This window comes from Mustela putorius, unplaced genomic scaffold, assembly GCF_011764305.1.
Source record: "Mustela putorius furo isolate JIRA1106 unplaced genomic scaffold, ASM1176430v1.1 tig00003853_pilon_pilon_pilon, whole genome shotgun sequence".
Lineage (NCBI taxonomy): Eukaryota > Metazoa > Chordata > Mammalia > Carnivora > Mustelidae > Mustela > Mustela putorius.
The window spans coordinates 46,455,524-46,474,653 of NW_025422005.1; the positions used below are offsets into that span (position 1 = coordinate 46,455,524).

Consider the following 19,130-nt stretch of genomic DNA (forward strand, 5'->3'; position numbering starts at 1 on the left):
TTTAGGACTTCATGCTAATGACACAGGGTGAGTGAGGGGGTAATGGTATATTTGAAAGAGCCCGGGCTTTGGGGTAAGACAGACCTCATTTTGAATCCTGAGTTGTTCCATTACTGTGGGCTATGCTTCCTGACACACATAGGCACTCGAAATTGGCACTTCCTTTCCCACTCCAGCACTATGGCTGATGGTCCATGGTAAGGGCTGCAGATATTGAAATGAAGAAGCCACGATCACTGCCCTCAAAGAGTCTACACTTCCCTGGAGCTTACAGAAGTGCACATTTGTGTATATACACATAGGGCCTCATGGGACAGGTAAACATAGGTTCTAGCAAACCATGCAGTGTGGGATGAGTGGCAGTCAGGGATGTCTTCCCAGAGCCAAGGGGGAATAAAACTTGAGCTAAGCTTTGGAAGACAAAAGCACAGAAACTCTACATCAGACAATCCGGGTTCGAATCCCCACTCTGCCCCCTATTTGCTGTGTGACCTTGACAGAGAAACATCATATCTTCTGGGCTTCGAGATCCACAATCTCCGAAAAAGAGGTAGAAAGAAGGAAAGTTTCACTTGTGAGATGGTTGTGAAATTTACAGGAGTCAATGGATAAAACTGTGAAGCTTAGAGTGAGTTTAGGGACTGAGCTAGATGTCAGATTAGGGGAGTTTTCACTAAAAAGTCCGTGCGTTGGGAAGTGAGCTGGAAGTTATAGTTCCGTGTGCACATGTGTGCATACTTGTACCTGCAGATCCATTCAGGGGAACGTATTCCTGGTGAAGGCCGGGGGAGGCCCGGAAGCCTGGACAGCTCCACACCGAGGCACACCCCCTCCCCACCACCAGCCTAATGTGGACTTACAGAGCTTGGTCTTATTAGGTGTTTCAGGTGTACCATCTCCTTTGCCTTTATGACATTTTCATGTGGTTAGAAGCAGATGGTATTATTTTCATTTTATCGATGCATCTGTTAAGGCTGAGAAGTGAGTTAGCTTGGACTGTGGAACAGGTAGGGCAGAAATGGTCCTGAAGGCCATTTAGTCCGACCCTCAGGCTGTGGCTATAATGCTAACAGCATTTCTGCCAAGGTCTTCTTTAGCTTATTTCTGGTTATTTTTAGGAGCAGGGTGTTCATTCAGTGTGTAATAGACAGAAGTCTGTGGGCTTGGGAGAGCCTTCTTCTGACAAGGCTAAACTAGAGGTCTGTCCGGGCCTTGACATCTGAGAAATCTGGGTTCAAATCTCGGCTTTACCCTTTGCTAGCTGCACAAATGATTGATCTCTCCTAAGTCCCCCTATCCTCACATATAAAATTAAATGAAAGATACCTACTTTCTAGAGTTGTTTTGGTGACTCAAAAAGTAATTGATAGCAAGGCTTTCTGGCAAGTATAAAGGAACACACAGATAAGTTGTCATTGGTTTCACTGTTATAATAAAGGTTGTTCATCTTGACAGGTATCATCAAGCATTGTTGCTGGACAATGAACAGCCTTTGGATGGACGAATATTTAAAATACATGTCTCTTATGAGGCACAAAATCTACTTCTAGGAATTTATTCCACAGATCTAAGTCCACATCTGTATAATACACATGTTCCAAGATATTCTTCATCTGTATCATTAGTAAATAAAAAACACTGAAAAGAATCTTAATGTCCTTCAGTAGGGAATTAATTAAATACATCACAGTGTAGTAATACAATGGAATCACTGTTGCATTTTTAGAAGAATGGAGCCTTCCTCTCTCTCTTTCTCTCTCTCTCTCTCTCTCTCTCTCTATATATATATATACACACACACACACACATACATGGTATGGACTAATTCTTAATTTTTAAGATAGATTATTTAGAGGGAAAAGTAAACTGCAGTACAAGGAATATGGAGTGAACCACTGTAATGAAAAAGAATTGTGAAGGTAACATATTCACACGCATATACACACATGGACTCTTAGGCTGTATCTGGAAAAATTGCCTCTTTGGAAGGAAATCAGGAAACTGACATCTTACTATATGCATTCTGTACTGTTTTAATTTTTTTTTTTTACCAGAATATGTGTTCCTTTTACAGCAACATAAATAAAAGGGCCCTAAAAATGCTGACTTTCTTCCTAGACATGAAGTTCCAAAGGGTCAGAAGCACATCAGTTTCCTCATCTCAAAAGAAGGCCCCTCCATGTCACCAGACCAACCCTCAGAGCTGTGCTGGCTTTTCTCCTTTCATCTGATTATCAACAACTCCTACCCCCTGTACTTTTCACATCAATCCAGAAACAGATTGCTTCTTGCCACTGTGCTGCTCCCTCTCTTGGCCGACCATCATCTCTTACTCAGATCTCAGTGCCACCCTCCCTACTGGTCTTTTGGTCTCTTCCTCACAGAGAAAGAAGCTCTACTGAGCTTTTTAAAACCTAAGTCAGCTCAGGTCACTTGTCCACTCAAAACCCCCAAATAGCACAAATGTCCCTACCATAGCTCCGAAGGACTTACATGGTCCCCGTCACTCCTCAAGCCCCATGTCCTAACTTTACTTCCCCTGCTCATTCTGTTCCATCCACACGGGCCCATCCTATTCCTCGGACTCTCCCATCTGTGCACTAGCTTTGTCCTCACCCTGGAAGTTCCTGTCCTCACAGATCTAAACGGCTGCCTCACACGTCCTTAAATGTCACCCTAGCCCTTCCTTTCCCACCTTTACAGAATAGCACCTCTATGACCCTTCATTCCCTCGTCTTGCCTTGCTCTTCTACATGATGACATTCCCCACCTGACACTATTTGTCCATCTGTGGGTGCATCTCGTCTCTCCTATTAGAGAGCAAGCTTTGACATCATCCTCAGCAGACGCCACAGTGACAGGCACATGGAGTCCCCAGTAAATGTTGAGTTTAGTTGCACTGTTCGTTAGTGTAATAAAATGAGACCCGGACCGGAAGAAGAAGACCTGAACTCTGGTTCCCCATCAGTCATGCCCTATGACATTAAGCAGTTCTTGTCACTTCTCGAGGGTTACGTGGTAGCAATGGCTTTCAGCCCAGTATCTCTAGGCTCATGGCAATTTCTGAAGTTGAAAGAGCAGCGTCATTTTCAGTATTTAGAAGTGTCCAAAAGATGTTCCTAAAGTGTGTTCTATGGGATGTTAATATATGTTCCGCAACAAATAAAGAGCTCCAAGGTTAAAACAAAAAACAAGATCAAAAACCCCTTCAATTTTTAATGCACCAATGGGCCTATTTTCCAAATGTATTTTTCCTCAGATTTTCATGTATGTACATGTGTGCTTGCATGTGTGTGTGGGTACATATATGTGGTTCATCTCACAATACGAGAATTCAGCAGAATACATGTTGGAAAAGGCTAGACAATGCAGATTCGTAGTCATGGCAATGTCAATGAATAACACCAATTTGCTCACACTGACTAGAGGCAGTTCAAAAAGTTTCTGATTTATGATACATGGAGAAAGAACTTAATCATGGCTTCCAACATGCAAACATGAGGCCATGTCCTGCTTCTCACAGCATTGCCCCTCCATTATTCTATTTATACTCTGAAGGCTGTACTCCAGTCAAATGTGCAGCTTTCCAGATACTCCAGGCTATTCTGTGACCCATAGCTTTGTACTTTTTGTTGCCATTGATGGAAATTAACTTCCCCTCATTTTCTGCCACCGCTCTTTACTCATTTTGCAAGACTTAGCTTAAAAATGACCTCCTCTTGACTCCTTCTGATCAATTCCTTTACATCTTCACTGTATCCCACATTTTCCTCTGTTATAGCGCCCCAAACAATGACATCATGTAACCCTTGCATGTCTGCCCTCCCCATTGAGGTTGAACTCTTCAAAGTCGTGTCCCGGGACAGTCAGTCATCCTTGTAACACATAGCATAGGTTTGGCTTTAGGTGGATGGGGAAGGAGAGAGAGAAAAAGGTAGAAGGAAGGAGAGGGGTAGGGAAAAGGGAAGAAGGAGCTCCAGAAGTCCCTGCTTAAGGAAGAAAAAGGAACTAAAATAAGGAGAGAGAACAGAAGCTGGATAGAATGTAGCCTGAGCGCCTGATGTCTGAAGCAGCTTAGCCCCGAGGAATCACCATATCGTGAAATGTTCATATCTGTTCCATGAAAAAAGTGTCCATGGACAAGCAAGTTGAGAAATGTACATCATGATTATGCCTTTGTGGAAATATACGATGCCCACAAGCATAATAAAAGATCTGAGAAGTTGTGTTAAACAAATTCGAAATATCAAAAAATAAATAAATAACCTTTTCCTACCACCTTGCTCTTTATAAGGCAGTTTTATTATTCTCTCCATCAATCTGTGTATTTATTCGGCAAACAGTCACTGAGCACTGTCGATGAATCCGCCACTTTGAAGGATACCCAGATCAACCATGAACCCCATGGACTGACTGACTGATGGAAGAGAAAACAATGTGAAACTCACTTGACTTTCATAACTATCCTATAAGAACCATCAGATATTACAATGTCCATTTTATAGTCTTAATAAACTGAAGGACAGAGTTATACTGATAAGAGAACTCCTACTTTGGATTCAGGAGAGTGAGTTGTTGGATCTGCCACCTTCTCAGTGGAGGATCTGGGGTGACTTACCTTAATTCTCTGTGCCTCAGTTTACTTATCTGATGGATAGCAATTATTGGTCCTTCTTCAAATAGATTAAACAAGTTAATATAAAGAAAATGAAAGTCCACAAAGCAGCTGACAAGTATGGCCTCTTAATCAGTGCCAGTTTTCATATTTTCATCCTAAGTTTTCTTCATGTTATTATTAATAGTACTAGTGTTAGATATGCTTAAGGTCACACGATTACTAAGTTTCAGGAAGGGTTTCAAAGCCATACCCTCTAAGACAAACACCTACGCACCTCCCTTATGAAAAGCAGGCTGATAAACACAGAATCAAGGGAGAAGAAGGAGGCTCCAGTTCTTCCTCTAGGGTCTGTTGGTGATAGGGTCTTGCATTAAGATCCTCTACTTCCAGCTCTAAGAATTAACCCTTCAGCACCTGTCATAATCCGCAAAGTTTGCCTTGAGATGAGTCCCTCTTTCACTCTCTAGCTTTGCCCACCAGTTCTCATTACCAAACCTCTGCAGGAACAGAAAGTCTTGGCCTTCTGTGTCATGAGAACCTCTTGGAGCCAGTGATTATATTCCGACAGGCCTCTAGGATGATTAACAACCAGCATTTCCAGCCTGAAATGGGTCACACTTGAAATACATGCAAGCGATGTACAGAATTTATGATAACATTGCTCATCCTAAGCAAAGGGGCTGTGCCATTTTTATTCACTCACTCAACATTCATCAACCCACATTTATGTGTCAGGAACTGGGCTAGACACGGGGGTCATGGAGAACAGAACACAGTGCTGGCTCTCTGAGAGATTCACACTAGAAAAATGCTCTGAAGTTCTCCAGGTAAGGATCTTCTTTTTTCATGGTTCTAAAGAGTATTTGTCATCTGCTCCAACTGTCATTTTCCAGAGGAGTTAATTGAGGCCCAAAGATGTAAAGTGACTCACCCAAGGACAAAAAGTAAGTTAGTGGCAGGCTTGATTAGATGTCTTAAGCAAAGGCGTGATCCTTCAGAGATTAAAAAAAAGAAAAATACAAATGGTCATAGGCTGATGATATAAAGAGGTCTGGGGTTTCTCTAAGGCCTATCTTGATTTCCTTTTGACCTTGGACATGGGGCTTGCTGATGAGTCTCTAGGCTATCGTACAGAACGTCCATTTCTGTTCCTTGACAAGAGCTCTTTAGGGTATTTAAAAATACATTACACAATGTGACGGCCGGAGCATATTCTCATGGATGGTTACACGGGAGTCACAGTTCTACTCCTTGCTCTGTCACCGAGACGGTATGATTGACGGCCTGGGTGCTAGTGACCCTGGGCCAAATCTCTTAATGTTCTTTCCTCCTCCACAGAATGGTGAGGACAATGGGAGTTCCCAGGCACACTAGTCCATTGTGAGGATGGATTGTTTCTCCATGCCCATAAAACTCTCTGAGTTCCGCTGAGAAAGGCCTGATGATTACCATCCCCTTGAGAGTTCCCCTTCCTTGGTAACAAAAGTGAAATTGTACTTTATCTCATTAGCTACACATTATATACTGGTCACCTACCAGGCACTTGCAAGATTTCACATGTAAATTAGACTGGGCCTGCAGGCGGGCAGCCAAAACAGAATAAAAAGTGGGTGAGCTGTGAGCCCTACTGAACTGGGTGTCTGGGGCTTAGATTCTCAAATTGGCTCTGTCCCCTGCCTAGCTATGTGGCAAACTTCTGGACCTCTCTCCTGACCTCCCTGGCACTCATCGTATGGAGATAACGATCCTATCTTTGTTTTCTCTGTTGCAGAATGGCCATGGGGCCCTCCAAGAAAACAGATGTGAAGGCCCTTCTAAATAGCAAAGCCATATATAAGCATCCGGTGTAACTAACACAGATGGCTTCACACTCATGGAGGGCTTATCTCAAAAGTTTTGCAAGCCTACGTTCCCAGGTAAGCTGAGAGAATGCTACTTGGCCCCAAACTATAGAAATGTACCAGTATAAAAGATACTATTCACTGTTGGTGGGAATGCAAGTTGGTGCAGCCAATTTGGAGAACAGTGTGGAGATTCCTTAAGAAATTAAAAAAAGAGCTTCCCTATGATCCTGCAATTGCACTACTGGGTATTGACCCCAAAGATACAGATGTAGTGAAAAGAAGGGCCATCTGTACCCCAATGTTTATAGCAGCAATGGCCACAGTTGCCAAACTGTGGAAAGAACCAAGATGCCCTTCCACGGACGAATGGATAAGGAAGATGTGGTCCATATACACTATGGAGTATTATGCCTCCATCAGAAAGGACGAATACCCAACTTTTGTATCAACATGGACGGGACTGGAAGAGATTATGCTGAGTGAAATCAGTCAAGCAGAGAGAGTTAATTATCATATGGTTTCACTTATTTGTGGAGCATAACAAATAACATGGAGGACATGGGGAGATGGAGAGGAGAAGGGAGTTGGGGGAAATTGGAAGGGGAGGTGAACCATGAGAGACTATGGACTCTGAAAAACAATCTGAGGGTTTTGAAGGGATGGGGAGTGGGAGGTTGGGTGAGCCCGGTGGTGGGTATTATGGAGGGCACGTATTGCATGGAGCACTGGGTGTGGTGCATAAACAATGAATTCTGTTACACTGAAAAGAAATTAAATTAAAAAAAAAAAAACCCAAAAACAAAAATCAAAAACATAAAACAAATAAAAAAAGATACTATTTCTATTGTACCCAACTGCCTTTGATAATTTAGTTTCTCAGGGAAAATGTATTCTGAATCCTACGTTTCCCCAGAAGACATCTCCCTTTACAGCAACTTGGAAACCAGACAGGTTGATTTTAAATCCCCACTTCTGCCTTTCCATAGTTAGGCGACTACAGAGAAATGAGCGAACCTCTCTGATCTTCAGTCTCCTCATCTGTGAAATCTGGATGCTGATGACCACAGAGGGATGGTTAAATGAAGTTCAGCTCAGTACTATGGCCAGGGCAGTCCCCTTCCTGTACACAAAGAACTTGCTAACTCTCATTTGCCTAAAGAAGGTACACAGCTCCACAGTAATCTTTCCTGAGGAATCCGAGGGGTGGGGATAGAGGACAGCTACCCCATGGAGTGAGAGCTTTGGCCTCAGTCTCCCTCAATGGCTCTACCTATGATTAAGTGAATCCTAATCATCAGGTTCAAAGGAACCATACATGGAGACCAGAGGCACCTTCTCATTCGACAGGAGCAAAGCAGTAGAAAAAATTCTCTACCGTGGTGAAACTATTCTGTATGATAGCATAATGGTGGATATATGTCATATATTTACCCCCGGAATATACAAGACTAAGAGCGAACCCTAATGTATATTACCAACTTGGGGTGAGTATAGGTCAGTATAGGTTGTCAGTATAATAAGTGTGCCATTCAGGACACTTGGGTGGCTCAGTCAGTTAAGTATCTGCATTCAGCTCATGTCATGATCCCAGGGTACTGGGATGGAGTCCGTCATTGGGGCTCCTTGCTCAGCAGGGAGCCTGCTTCTCCCTCTGCCTGCAGCTCCCCCTGCTTGTGTGCTCTCTCCCTCTGAACAAATAAATGAATAAATATAATCTTAAAAAAAAAAAGTCACCACTCTGGTGACAGATATTGATAATGGGACAGTGTGGGGCAGGGGATAGATGGGAAATCTCTGTACCTTCCGTTCAGTTTTGCTCTGAACCTAAATCTGCTCTAAAAAATAAAGTCTTTAAAAAAATTCTCTAGTGGCAATGAATGCAGACCATAAACTGTCAATTCAATTCCTTCAGTAAATCACATTTCACTCTGATCCTCAGTGGCCTGTAAGTCAGGGCTTACCAACTTAAAACTTAACAAACTTGAAGTTACAGTCCTATGATACATTTAGTTTAGGCTTCCAAAATGGTCTTTAGAATTATCTATTTGGAAGGACTAGTAACTGTTAAAGAATTTTTTTTTTTTTTGCTTTTTCCCCAACATAATGCAAACTTTCAAACATACAGAATATTCTTTAATGAACACCCAGATACCCACCGCTGAACCTTGTACGCTACTTATTTTATCACATACCTAACCATCTATCCATCTCTGTTGCCTTTCATCAGTTCATTCTGTTTTTCATGCATTTTAAATTAAATTGAAGACATCTGCGCATTTTCTCCTTAAATACTTGAGCATGAATATCATTAACTAGAGTTTAACATTTGTTTCTTTTGTTTAACATTTGTTATTGTTTTCTTTGTAGATAGAGGTTAGATACAGTGGAAGGCACAAATCTTCTGTGAACTTTCATGCTAAGTTTTGACAATTACATATGCTTGTCTAAGCAAAGCTCTTATTGAGATATGAAACACTGCCATTCCCAGAAGTTCATTCCCATTCATACTCCAGACACAACCACTTTTCCCTTTTTTTTTTTTTTTTTGCCATGAGAGATTTTGTCTATTCTAGAACGTCATATAAATGGGTCAAACAGTATGTACTTTTCTGTGCAAGCCTTCTTTTACGCAGCAGGCTTCTGAGATTCACTGGTGATATTTTGTATATAAATAAGTTGTTCCTTTTTATTGCTGATCAGTATTCATTTATATAAATATACTGCTGTTTGATTGTCTAGTTCTTATTCATGGACACCCAGCTATTTCCAGTTTAGGGCTAGAATGAATAAGTCTGCTATAAATATTCTGATAAAAGTCTTTCACAGGTATGTATTTTCTTTCTTTCTGATGGAGTTGCAGATCTGCTGGGTCACAGGTTAGGTGTGTGTTCAATTTTATAAGAAACTAACGAGCCCTTTTCCAATGAGGATACACCATTTTCCACTCCTGCCAATGATGTACAGGAGGAGTAGTAGCTCCATGACCTTGCCAACATTCAGGATTACCAATCTTTTTAATTTTAGCCATTTCTGTGGCATGTTGTATTATCTCGTTGTGTGAAATGGATTTTTAAAAGACTTAAAGTTATCTGAAAATAATTTAAATGAAACATCTATGAGCCACAAAATAATTCAGGGAGTTATATTTCTAGTTGTGTTATTTTTGGATGTGTAGTGAGCTAGAGGGTTAAGAGCAAGAGAAGCTGCGTTCTGACATTGTCAAAACACTGAGATAATAATAAGTAGAGCTGATATCATATGCTTCTGTTCCAGGGATGCTTCCAAGCTCTTTACATGCATAAAACCCCAGTAACTAGCATAGATTGAGTGGTTACTATATGCTAAGCACCTAGCACTTTATTGATCTAATTGAATCTCCTCTACAACTCTGCTGAGTCAGCATCGCATGTCATTTTCTATAGATGAAGAGTCTGACTGGCCTGAGACCAGTGCACGACCAGTGGCCAGGATCTGAACCTATGTTGGTCTAACTCTGTGACCCACACTCAGAGGGGACATGGCACCACACTGCCTCACTGCGGCATGGTCACCCAGAGACAGAAGACGTCATGTCACGGATCCTTCTCTCTGCATTTTGCTCAAATTGGCAAGCTTCTTTAAAGTTTTCACCTGAACAAACTGTACGGCAGGGGTATGACTTTTGCTGGCTCAGCACTCTGCCAGAGAGAGAAACAAAATTCCTGTGACCCAGGAAGCAACGAGTCTATCCCCCCTAAGGCAAGTCATTTCTGGCTGTTTCAATTTCATTCACTTAGCAACTTCTGAGACTCAACCCCTGTGCCTTCTCTGGAAGTTAACTCCAGGTCTAATTGAGATATGTATCTCATACCACACAGCTTCAGGCCCTGTGCTGACTAATGTCTGCCACAGAGGCTAATTAGTGAGGCAGTTTGACAGTTGTCAGAGCACAGCTAGTCTTGTTTGGGAGGAGGGGGTGTGTGGCTAGGAGCATCTCTTCTGGAGTCAAAGGAACCTGCATTTGACTTCTGACTCTATCACATCCTACCTGTGTTACATCTGGGTAAACTGTATTATCTCACTAAGACTCACTTTCTGCATCTGTAAAATGGGCATAATGATCTTAACATATGTGTCATGGAGCTCTTGGGAGGATTAATCGAGATAATGACTAAAATAATCACCACGGTTCATGAACTAGTGCTCAAGAAATGTCCAATATCATTATGGTGATTATTTACTGGTATCTGTCTTCACTGGAGATGATTATCAAATGAACGAGATGAGTATTACTGCCAGGGTAGTGTGTATGTATAGGTCAATGTTAGGAGAAAAAGAAAAAGAGAACGAACATTTACTCAATACTAATTGAATGCTTGGATTACCTTCATGGATATTTTTAGTGATTGGAAGTATACTTCTTATTTCCATTTTACAGATGAGGAAAGCACATCACAAAGTGGTTAAGTAACATTACCAAGGGAAATAACGGGTCACAGGATCACCACCAGGGGAAAAAAAAAGTGATTATGTAAAAAACTCCCTTAGGTAGGTGCTTGTGTCAGGCTGTCTATGATTGCCGGAAATGCTGGAGACTAACTCTGACTTGGTAGGTGAAGCAGGAAACTTAAAACAATTTTTACAGGAGATAGAACATAGCATTAAAGAAAGATGAAAAGAAAAGGGTGGGCTCAGTTGTTGAAAGACCTGCCTTTAATCTCAGGCTTCATATGTTTCCTGATGTATGACCTTGGGACGGTTACTTGGTCAACCTGAGTCTTGATTTTCTTACCTAGAAAATGGGCACATTTCGGAGGATCACAAAGGCAACTACATTGTGAAATGCAAAGCCCTATAGGCAGGTTATTTCAAAGAAGATAGGAGTCCTTGAATATATCATTAGCCCTGAGAATGGAAGGCTCACATGGTGATGTAGACATGTAGACACCAGTGTGGTCTTACCGATATGTACTGTCTGGAATCAGTCTTAACTGCAACTATATTTCACATGCATTTAAAACCCTGCACTGAGCATTCATCAAATGCCTCCTGATGTCCTAAGAAATTGCCCCTGCCCTCAAGAAGCTCCCGAGGTAACCAAGAAGACAGATTTGAGAACAGATACATCAGCAGCAATATGACATGTTCAATAATGGGGTTCTTCCAACCACTTCTCATCTTCCAACCACTGGGGGAGGTAGGTGTAGAAAGTGCTTTTATCTCAAGTGCACAAGAAATGGCTGAAGGTCAGAAAGGTCCCGTGCCCTGCCCAGAGTTACACAGCCAGTGAGAAATGGAGCCAAACATCTCTAACTTTAAATCTACCACATTATGTGCAAAGGGATTTCCAGGACAGGAAGAATTGACTAATTCTGCTTAGCTCAAGTCACAGCTGGAGGCTCAGAATGTTCCCTGGACATTGTCAGCTAGCCCTCACTTTGGGGGCAATTGAACAGGAGCTGTATCATCTCTGGCTGTAGGCCATATTATTTGTCAGTCCTATGGCCACTGATCCTACTGGCCAAGAGACATTCCTGTAGCCAGGACCCTAGTGTCTTCCTTCTCCAAAGACAAAAGGGCAGTCAGGAAGTACATCAGATGGGAACTGCAGGGTCTGCTCCATGACACCAGCTGCTCAAGAAGATAGGAAAGAATGGCCACTGAGAAGCAAGAAATGTCTGTCGCATCATTTCTCATAAGCCAGGTTGTGGGTTGACTTAGCCTCCACCTCAGGGCATACTGTAATCAATTAGTTGCTCAGTCAACAAACACTGTGTAGCTGCAAAGGGCCAGATTTTGTGCAAAACTCAGGAGGATACCCAAAGAAGAGTAAGTAAGATCCAACCCCCCTCAAGAGGCTTTTAATCTAGAGGGGGATAAGAGAGATGCATTTGAAACTTCAACCAACCATACAAGGTAGCACTCTGTCTTCAGGTTGAGTTTAAGCTGAACTCCAAATGAGACAGAGAAAGTGAATCACCCCCATATCTCTTTTTCTCTTCTTGTGTTTACCAATAGACTCTCCCAAGTTTCATCTGGGTATATGACCACCCAAAAGAGGACAACATTGCCCACCTATGTTGCAGCTCAGTACAGTCATGAGATGAAGTTCCAGAGGTGGAAATGATGTGTATATCTCCCATCGCCCATTCTTTTAAAAAAGCTGTTTGTGCCTTTCACTTCCTCCTTTTCTTTTTTTTCCTGTGGGTTGGGACCTGGATGTGGCAGTGATGAAACAACTTTGACCATTCAGAAGAGAATCTTATCCCGAGGAGTGGCTGAGCCGCAAGGCAGAAGGGATAATGGCCCTGGATGACATAGAAGAGAGCAAAATACCTATTTTGAATGAATGGCCTGTTCACTCTTGTTAAGTGCAAAATTTGTATCATGCTGGAATCATTGTACTTTCGGCTTAGCTGTGCCCTAAAATAATGTGTTATGTATTAAACTATAGATAGCTTGCAATCACGGCCCACTCCTTCATGTGCACATTCATAAACATTTACTTGGCATCTCTACATCATCAGGCACTGGGCAAGGCACCCTGACACACATTAGCACGGTAAATCCTTATAACAATGTTAAGCCAAAGATTATGGCCATCCTTGCTACAAAGATAAGGAGATGGTCATTCAGAGCTATGTAGTAACTTTCTTGAGGTCACACAGCTAATAAAGGGTTGATCAGAAGTCTTCCGCCTGTCTAAAAGAAAGTCACGCTCCTTCCCCTATAACTACACAGCACCAAGCGAGAGCTAGACATACTGCATCATAAGACACTGTCTTCAGTTTAAGAAATAATTCTGTGTTTCTGAATCAGGAGACAATGAGAATAAAATGCAAGAATAAAGCCAACCATACAGTAAAAATCCAAACAAGCAATTACTACGTGAGCTGCTTCGGCCGAACCACCTTGCAGTGGGGCTAGTATGTTTCCAAGAGCAAAGGGTTCCTGAGGCTCCAGTGGAAGAGGCCTTTATTCCACTGGAAGAACCTAACCGGAGAGGCACAAACCCTGCTTCCTCCCGCCCCCTCCACTGGCCCTGCCCTCTAAATAAGGAGTCGTGATAAATTTTCCTCATCATCCAACATGCCTATATCTATCATGGATATATGAGTACAGCCTATAGAAATAGAAATAATAGTCATTTACCATCAGGAATATTCACCAGTGGGAATTATGGGAAAAGCACATAATTTATAGGCAGTGACTGTGAGAATGCTTCCCCTCGTCCGGAAAGGCCATAAATTGCAGAAGGAGATACACAGATAACAATTCTTTAGACTTGAGAAAGGCAAGAACAGTTTAATATTCTGTAATTACCTAAACCCACCATCCACCACACTCACATCCCAGATTTATGGTAACAAGAGAGCCATGCATGGGCCCGCGGCATTTTCTCCTGATTTATAGGGAGACATGCAGAATAGGAGAAAAGGGACAGGGAGGGTTCTGCCGTGGAGAGAATCGGCCATGGGGGACCCGGCCTGCTCCTGCCGAGGAGAGGATGGAGAGAGTTGCGAGGGACACTGGGCTCTACCAGGAGACACAGAAAGCAGTGGCCACGTCAGACAAATGCTGGCCACCTTCTTGGGTTTCCTGTGGATTCAGATAAAAGCTCATATTGCAAGCCAAAACACTCAAAGTTCTTATAATCTCTTCCCAACTCAAATCCCACAGCGATTTCCATGCATATCACGCTGGCTTTATCTTTCCTTAAACCAAGATTGCCTTTCTTTTTTTCTTTTTTTTTTTAAATAATTTTAAAAAAAGATTTTATTTATTTATTTGACAGAGAGAGGGAGAGATCCCAAGTAGGCAGAGAGGCAGGCAGGGAGAGAGGAGGAAGCAGGCTCCCCACTGAGCAGAGAGCCCGATGCGGGGCTGGATCCCAGCACCCTGAGATCATGACTTGAGCTGAAGGCAGAGGCTTAACCCACTGAACCACCCAGGCGCCCTTCAAGCCCCTCAGGCTTGCCTTTCATATGTCATATCTGAGACCCTGCTGCCTGGGCCTGGAATTTCCTTCTTCACCTCCTGGACTCTAGCCTTTCTGTATCTCTGCATGCTTTGAAGTTCAGCTCAAACACCAGCTCCTAAACAAGTCTCCTAGAACTGGCTGGCTCTTTAACACTCAGTCCATCCCCTGCTCCCGCATGTTACAGTACACTGGGCCTGCAGACGTTTCTTTATGCATGTGTGTGCCCCGGACGATGCTGTAGGCATCTTAACGGCAGAGACTTGATGTTAGCAAGAAAACACAGGCTTTGGAGTGATTCCATCTTGAATTCAAATCTGAAGTCCAACACTCAACAACTTCAAAACCTTGGACAAGTAGCTGAACCTGTTTCCTCTAAGTGTAAGACGAAGATGATATTCATCTTGCAAGATTGGTAGCTACGTTAAATCTGATAACGATTACTAAGTGTCTTTCATTGAACAAATACTGTCTTGATTCCTTCCCCTTATCCATGTCTGTATCTCTAATGCTCAGTATAGTTTCTGCCACACGATATGTGCTCAATAATTATCAGATGGTTGAATAATCAATGATGTTACCTGTGATTTGGGATTTCTTTTGTAAAGATGTTTTACAGGTATTACTTATCATTGACCCAGACTTTGGAAGCAGGGGACCCCCGAGGAGAACAGCTTTCATGCTTCCTAGCCTTGGGCACAGTCAAGGTTATCAAGTTGGCTTGGGAGTATCTAATAGCATCTGCTTAGTGGAAGCAGCTTTCCACAGGGACACACTTACGAGCTTGGCAAGACACTCCCAAATATCCTATCTCATCCATCTCCCTGTACCTACCTGGTCCGTGATCCATTGGTTCCCTCCTCGGCTTGTTACAACATCTCACTTCCTCATGTAATTGGGCCAGTTCACAGAGAAGGCGGAGCCAGCACAGACACATACAAAAACATACCTTCTATCTCTCACCTGTGGGCACCACCATCTTCACACTCCATCCTGCTGATTTATTGGAACATCAGAGTTGAAAAAGACTTTGTAGGCTATTTCCTCCTATATAGAAAGCCCCATTAGCAATCTTCAAGCATTCTTCAAGCAATCTTCAAGCACATACTCTGGAATGTGTCTGACTCTCCCAAACAACTTTCTGATAACTCTGATTATTGTAAAGTTATTATTTGTTTGGAGCTGGTATCTCCTGCCTGCAGCTTTTACCTTCCAGCCCAAATTCCCAGGCAGGGCCACAGAGAGGTGAGGATGAAGTTACCCTCTAATTGCATTTTCCGTATGCTAAATACTGCATGGCTTTTTGTTTGATTTTATTGCTATTATGTTGAATGTACTCCACCAGGAACCCTCTTCTAAAATTTCTCCCTCCATGATTCTTACCTTAGACAATCTAATGAAATCCTCCTTGAAAAATGCACACACATATTTACCCATATACAAACTTCCGCATTCAGTTTCAAGGGGTTTATACAATCACCAAAGCCTACCTATCAATCCCTAAATAGAAACTTTTATTCTGGCCTGTGATTCCTTTACGTCTGGGCTTTACTCGGTCATGATTTTGCTCCAGAGACCAATACAAGAGTGGCACTTGACGAATTGCTCATTAGATAAATGTTACATAAATGTAATTTGGTGTTTGTGAGCTTCACAAAGTGCCGAAGACCAGACTGCATTCTTTCAAGTACTTCTAATCCACAAGGTTGGACACTGCTACTCCAGTTTACAGGTGAATACAGTGAGTCTCAGAGATCACAAAGCTGGCAAGTGACAGAGCCAGAACCGCGACCTAGGTACCAGGGTCTCACCACCTCAAGGGACTTCCCAAAGCGGCCGTCATTGTTTTCCACCTTCTAGCATGGAGCTCCCCTGCCCCTGTTTCTTCCTTGAGGCACATATTACTCAAAGGAGACATACAAATTTTTATCGGAACTGAACTATGTTTCCCTCTGAGTCTGGGGAATGAGAAGCCCTCCGAGTGGGAGAAGCCCACCGAGTGGGGCAGACAGCTACCATAAGTGGGCTGTCCCTCGCTTGTGAAGAGCTACAGTACCAACATGTTGACTGCCATAGTGGTCTATGTGTCTAAACCCCAGACAGGTGCTATTCCACAAACTCTTAAGATTATACCATAATTGATAGTTTCTTTGCCTCTTCAGATCTGCTGCCCCCACCTTCTTACCAGGATCTGTGTCCTGCGAAATTGACATAAGTCTACATCAACAGGCTTTTTGCCCTCTGACCTCCTGTAGCATTCAGTGGGAGGAAGAGATGGAGGTGGAGAAAGAAGACGAAGTCTTCATCAAGAAGATGAAGTCTGACATTTGTTCCCTGGCTCTGTGCAAATGTTCACCACACTCCTGTAAGGGGTTCCTCTCCCCAGAGTTACCTTCTTTGGATTCTGGTAACTTCTCCTCTCTTAACCCTTCCAGATCAGGGGGTGGATAGAGCTCAGGGTCCAGCATTATCCCTTGTTAGTTTCCTTAAACTTCTCACATCTTTATAATATTCCTTTAATAAACTTTCCTAGCTTGAGTGTGCCATAGGTTACTTGCTGGGACCCTACCTGATGCCTGGCCACCACCCTTATTCCATCTGAGTGCAGATGCTTAGCATTTATAGGAAGAGAAAACAAATCAAGAAGTCCTACGTTATTAGAGCTGGGGAAGATTTTTGAGTCCATTCCCTTTAGTCTATGAATAATAGCGGTAGTAGTGTCTTAACAATGCTGATTACTGAGCAACTTCTATGTGTTCAAGTGCTATGGGTCCTGCTTTATATAGAATTATATATAAATATAAATATTTAAATGTAAATTAATTTATATCATTAAATTATATACAATATAATATATACTATTATGTACATTATATGTACATTATGTATATATGTTATATAAATATACATTATATACATGTTATATAATATACTTTATATACTGTTATATACATTATTATATAACAGTGCATATACATATACAGTATATACATATATACATATTATATACATATACATTATATACATATAATTAAATATATGTAATTATATACATTATTTAAATGTACAATATATATTATATTATTAACTTATATATAAATTAAATTTATATATAACATGTTACATATATAAATATAAATATGTATTAATTATGTATTATATATATAAATTAAATTGTATATATAATATATGAATTATATAAATTATCTCAATTCCTTATCCTTTTCCAAAGTAGACACCATATTCTCTGTTTACAAAAGAGGAGAGGGCACTTTCAGGGGGAAAGGTCAATACCTGTGGAAACAGGGAACCGGCTTCCCCTTGGTGGGGGAAGAAAGTTTCACAGAGGGAGCAGCTCCCTTTTTTGCCTCAAAGAATGTGTAAGATGCTGAAGGCCCCAGACAGCCTACAGGAAAGGCAATTCAGCTAGTGTTGTGTCCCGAGCAGGAACACAGATCACATTCCCCAACTAGGTGAGCTGTGGCCACCCTGTGGAAAGGCCAGCTTCTGTTGCAGGGAGCACAGGGCCCTCTAGTCCCCTCGTCTCCAGCTTTACCTCTTTGCTGTGTCTTGGACTTTGAGCTCATGACACAGCATTGTGCTTTCATCTCTATGTCCTTGATTATGCCCTCCTCTTTGCCAGGTTCTCCACTACCTTCCAACCTCTCCTTCCCACCTGCCTCCCAAACTGGCCGAAATCCTATACTTCCTCAGACACGGAGCTTCCATGAGGCCCTGCTTCGTGCACTACATCCTCATGATAATGTCCATACGTACGTATTTTGCCCCACGACTACTCAGTGGTGGATTATGACTTTAAGCTTGAAGACAATAACTGTGACAGTCATTTCAGTATTTCAGACATTTAACAAAGCCCCTGGAACTGAACAGGGGCTATGGCTAATGAATAAAACCTGAAATGCATGAAATAGTAACAAAAAGTTTAAACAGCCTGTGAAAACACGAGTGATGTATTTGTGAAGTGAACATAGGTGAAGGTCACCAGGACAGCAAAACAGAGAAAAGACTGGAAGGAAGTCCAAATGTCCACATTGGTTTCCTCAGAGAGGAAGGATTGCTGGTACCTTTTATTTTTGCCTCTATGATTTTATAAAATTGAAAAAACACCAATAGTAAACTGCATTGCTCTGTAATCATGAAAATATAAGTTTTTTTGCTTGGTTGGTTGGTTTGTTTAATATGTGATTTTCAATGGCTCCTGTGAGCTTTGGCTGTTTTTACCATTGACATCCACTCCTTGGTATCACATTAACATCATGATTTGGCTTCGGAGAGCCTGTGTTTCTCTCATTTTTAACCGATGTGCCTTGAGTCAGCTTGACTGCAGCCCAGGACACACTGGTACAGCTTGTAACCGAGACTAAATCAATCAATGCAAATCTTAGCCTCAGAGATTGATTCCAGCACAAAGCATGACCCAGCAGACTGATCAGGGAGGCTAAGATTCAGTGCTGAGTCTTTAACTTGAGTTGATGGGGAAGCAGACGCTTTCTCTTTTTTTTGCTGGACTTAATACTAGTATGACCTGAGTCTGGAGCTGCCAGGAGAGCAGAATAAGGAAGGAAACTATTAAGCTAGAGAAAGCAGAGCCAAGAGATAAAGAGTTCAGTTCTTGATTGGGTCCCGAATCAAACCAGGCCTGAAGCTTCCCTGGAGACTCCACCCCCCCCCTTTTTTTTTTTACAGATTA

The 19,130-nt window shown here is 42.1% G+C and overlaps 1 protein-coding gene and 1 long non-coding RNA gene across 4 annotated transcripts in view; one reads left to right on the forward strand and one right to left on the reverse strand.

Moving 5' to 3' along the window:
• Positions 1 to 19,130, reverse strand: part of DAB1 (DAB adaptor protein 1) — a 1,133,694-nt gene that overhangs the window by 828,206 nt on the left and 286,358 nt on the right. The gene's annotated exons all lie outside the window — the stretch shown is intronic.
• LOC106005675 lies at positions 6,047 to 12,858 on the forward strand. The gene is made up of 3 exons (XR_001179210.2): positions 6,047 to 6,094; positions 6,390 to 6,534; positions 12,460 to 12,858. It is a non-coding gene; the product is annotated as an uncharacterized LOC106005675 (long non-coding RNA).